This window comes from Myotis nattereri (assembly GCF_964212035.1).
Source record: "Myotis nattereri genome assembly, chromosome: 3".
NCBI classification, from domain to species: Eukaryota; Metazoa; Chordata; class Mammalia; order Chiroptera; family Vespertilionidae; genus Myotis; species Myotis nattereri.
In genome coordinates, this window is record NC_138077.1 from 178,742,082 (window position 1) to 178,746,259 (window position 4,178).

At 56.0% G+C, this 4,178-nt stretch overlaps 1 pseudogene across 1 annotated transcript; it reads left to right on the forward strand.

Annotated features, from left to right (window-relative positions):
- The first annotated feature begins 2,008 nt into the window (after positions 1 to 2,008).
- On the forward strand, positions 2,009 to 2,428 carry LOC308516420 (ATP synthase F(0) complex subunit C2, mitochondrial-like; annotated as a pseudogene). The gene has a single exon. The product of its transcript is annotated as an ATP synthase F(0) complex subunit C2, mitochondrial-like (transcript).
- Positions 2,429 to 4,178: the final 1,750 nt, after the last annotated feature.

Sequence of the window (4,178 nt, forward strand, 5' to 3'; positions counted from 1 at the left end):
GGCAGAAATCCCTCCCCTTGACCCAAAGTCATTTAATCCTCAGCCCCTTCTTCTCCCCCACCCTTCCCCACGCACCCCACTGCTCTCAAGGCCTGTAGGCACACCATTTAATCTCATAAAACTTATCTCTGTGTAACTGCCAGCATGGAATAGACCTGCTTGGCACTTAACAGGCTCAAATGACAAGGACCATTATTAGCCCCGAGTCCCCAAGTTACAGGTGAGGAAACGGGCTGGGAAAGGCGTGCTGCTACTCACTAATCAAGACTCACCAATCCAGCAGGAGTCTTCCGACTCCAGACCACCCATCTGTGCCCCCCCCCCCCCCCCCGCCACCGCTCACAGGCGTAGAGAAGGAGAGAAGCAGGTCTCTCCACACCCTCCCTCCCCAAGGAATCAAGGAAATTGAGACCCACCTGGTGGAGCTCAGCCTGGAGTGTGCTGGCACCTGAGGCTACTCTAGGAAGGCTCCAGAGCCACTCCCTTCCGACCTCTAATCAGCTTCAGGCCTGGGAGCAGGGCCACACCCCCAGGGGCGGATCACAGCCTGCTCTAGAGGTCACAAGTAGGGCAAGGCCAAGGAGTGGGGAGATCTGGGGCTCGGCAGTGCCACCCACGGTGAGCAACAGGTTCCCTGCTTGGAGAAGACTCCCCCGGCCCTGAGGGCACCCTCACCCCAGCGGGCAAGGGGCGGACCCCTGTGGCCCCGTCTGTGGATGCCTCGCCCCAGCATCCCATCCTGAGTAACGGCCCCAGGGCAGGAGCAAGCAGACCAGGTAAAGCGTGTACACCTGCTTCCTGTGCTGTAAGTGGTGCCCCAATGAGGAGACAGGAAGCTCCTTGAGGACAGGGGGCAAGTCCCATGTCCCTGCGGAGTCCCAATGTCTCATTACAATTTCCCAGCTTTACTTCGATGTAGTTGACAAATAAAAATTATACGTATTATTTAGGTTGCACAGTGTGATGTTTTAATATACATCAGCGCTTCTCAACCTGTGGGTCGCGACCCCCTGGGGGGTCAAACAACCCTTTCACAGGGGTCGCCTAAGACCATCGGAAAACACATATATAATTACATATTGTTTTTGTGATTCATCACCCTGCTTTAATTATGTTCAATCTGTAACAATGAAAATACATCCTGCATATCAGATATTGACATTACGATTCCTAACAGTAGCAAAATTACAGTTATGAAGTAACAACGAAAATAATTTTATGGTTGGGGGGTCACCACAACATGAGGAACTGTATTAAAGGGTCGAGGCATTAGGAAGGTTGAGAACCAGATATACATATAATTGTGAAATGATTACCACAATCAAAAGGTGCTTAAATCTGACATGAACTAGTTAAGGTCTGCTTGCTGAGGGCAAATTATTACTATTCCAGAAGCCCAGGCGGGATGTACGTATCACACAGCTGAGGGGTCACTGCCGCATTCTCTCCCCACGCAGCTGTCTCTCCTCCAGGGAGCCCAGATGTCCCCGAGGCTGGGAGGGGCCACCTCTGGGCCTCCTCTGTCCCAGCCTGGCCACACTGTGCTGTCGTCATCAGTCTGTTCCTCTCTGTCTCCCCGTGGAAAGATCCATGGGGGCCCCTGAGGACAGGTCCACTCTGACTCATCCCTGCGTCCCCAAAGCACCAGACTCTGGTTCTTTCCATCGCTGCCCTGGTGCCACCTCCGACCCGCGAGGAGCACACAGGCCCACAGCCAGGGAGCTTCAGGAGAGCCGCCCGCCAGCACCATCTGCCCCTGGAGCCACAGGACACGGTGGCCACAGGGCAGCACTGCCGTGCCTCCGCCCAGCCAGGTCGGCCCAGGGCAAGAGCCACAGCCCCGGCGCCCCGCTCAGCGGCAGCTCGGGGTCAGACCTGGGATTCTCTAACTGGCTCAAAGCGGCTCCATGCCAGGGCCTTGGTGCTCTTGTCTGCACAGCCAGATGGATACCAGCAGGCGGGTCTCTGCCTTCTCTGCACTGGGAGCAGCTCCCCTCATCCCCTGAAAATGTATGCCCGCACCAAGTTTGTCTCCACCCGCTCCTTGGTCCGGGCACCTCCCGGCTGAGCCGGTCACTGTCTGCAGTGGTGCTGGAACGACCAGAGACACTGGCAGATGAGAGCCTCAGCGGCCTGGCAGCCCCACGTCCCCTGACCTCGCTTATTTCTAGCCGCAGCTTCCAAACCAGTGCCTTTTCAAGGGACATCGACACAGCAGCCAAGTTCATTGGGGCTGGGGCGGCCACAGTAGGGCTGGCAGGCTCTGGGGCTGGAATTGGGCCTGTGTTTGGGAGCCTCATCATTGGCTATGCCAGGAACCCTTCTCTGAGGCAACAGCTCTTCTCCTACGCCATCTGGGCTTCGCCCTCTCAGAGGCCATGGGGCACTTTGCCTGATGGTGGCCTTTCTCCTCCTCTTCGCCATGTGAGGGAGCTGTCTCCACCTCCCATAGTCCTTTTCCCGGGTCTTGTCTGCCCTGTGTGTTCCTTTTCCTATACCCCCCCAGGCAGCCTGGGGAAAGTGGCTGGCTCAGGGTTTGACAGAAGGAAGACAAATAAATACTGTATTAATAATAAAAAAAAGAAATACCAGCAGGCGGCAGAGCAGTGGGAAGTTTTAAACATGCCTGACACTCAGCAGGTACTCCACAGAGGTAGCTCTTCCCTTCTCAGCTGACCAGCCGACCCTGTTACCCACCCACTGAGGAAACGGGTCCCGATGAGATGAAAAGAGCCAATACAGTGTTCACCGGGCCCATTATGTGCCAAGTTCTACAACCGCCAAAGTCTGTCATGTCACCAATGACCTAGCAAGATCTGCAGGAAGACCGGCTCACAGATGAGGAAACAAAGGCCCAGAGTGAAGTGCGTTAGTGTCTCCAAGGCAGGTCTCCGGGCGCTTGCACGGTGAGCAGAGTGGTGGTGAGCCCCGCCACCCAGGGGCACCAGGGATGCCAGCTGGGCCCCGCCAGATCAGGCACAGGTGAAGGGTAGGGAGCACCTCCCCGGAACCTGGTGTGCACCAGGTGGGGGAAGGTGGGCAGCCTGGATCTGCACTGTCAGTGTGTGAAGGTGGCAGAGGAGGCAAGGATGGTGGGTGGGTCTGAGGATGACAGACAGTGAAACCACATTTTGGGTGCAGAGGTCCCAGATGCCTCTCTGGTCAAGACAGGGGCTGGAAAAGGGTCCCAGCCTCATTGGTAGAGGTACTGAGTCCCTCGCCAGCCATGCAAGCCCAGGCACATCATCTCACTTCTTGCCCATATTGTGAGCAGCAGGGGTGGATGGGACGGTGGCTGGGACCCTCAGGGTGCTGGCCATTCAGAGGAGAACCATGAGGATGGGCTGCCTTGGTCCCTGAGCTTGGTGTGCAAGGACTGCGTACCGTGGCACCAAGCCTGGGGGGCCAGGGAGTCCTCAAGGAGCGCACGGTCTGGTGGGCAGGACTATACAACCCAGGGTATTCCAGACCTCAAAACAGGGCCTAGCCCCCCAGCCTGCTACGCGGCAGCCGCGTCTCAGCCCCTCCAGCTGCGCTGCCCTCACTCACTCCACTCCAAGCCTCACTGGCCTCATTCAGCTGCTCAGATGCACCAAGCTCCATCCTCCCCTCCCCGCTGGGAGCCTGCAGATAATGCTGTTCCCTCTGCCTGGAATGCTCTTCCCCCAGTTCCTCCCACAGCTGCCTCCTTCTCAACTGCAAGGTTTCACCCAGTTATCACCTGCTCAGAGAACTCCTGCCCTCTCTCATTATTCTCTCCTGTTCTCTGTTCTCCAGACAGCCCGAGCTTAATCTCAGCAGTGCCACTTACTGGCTGTGTGACCTTGGGCAAGTTACTTAACCTCTCTGTCTGTTTCATCTTTAATACTGGCACAAAGCTATTACCTACTGCCGAGCTGTTATAAGGAATTACTGAGTTCAGGCATGCTTGGCACATAGCTAGCACTTACGTGACACTCATCCTACTGTTATTATTCACAGGTTTTCCTTCTGTATTTCTTCGACTACCGTTTCACTTGGTCTCCCTCATTAGCCGTAGCTCCACACGACAGCCTGGGTTCGTCCCAGTGTACTCAGCACCTGACACATGCTAATCTTGTGGAGGGAACAACTGAAGTCAGGAAAACATCCTAAGGAAATGCCATTAATTCTGGGAGCAGGCAGGGTGGGAATTGGAA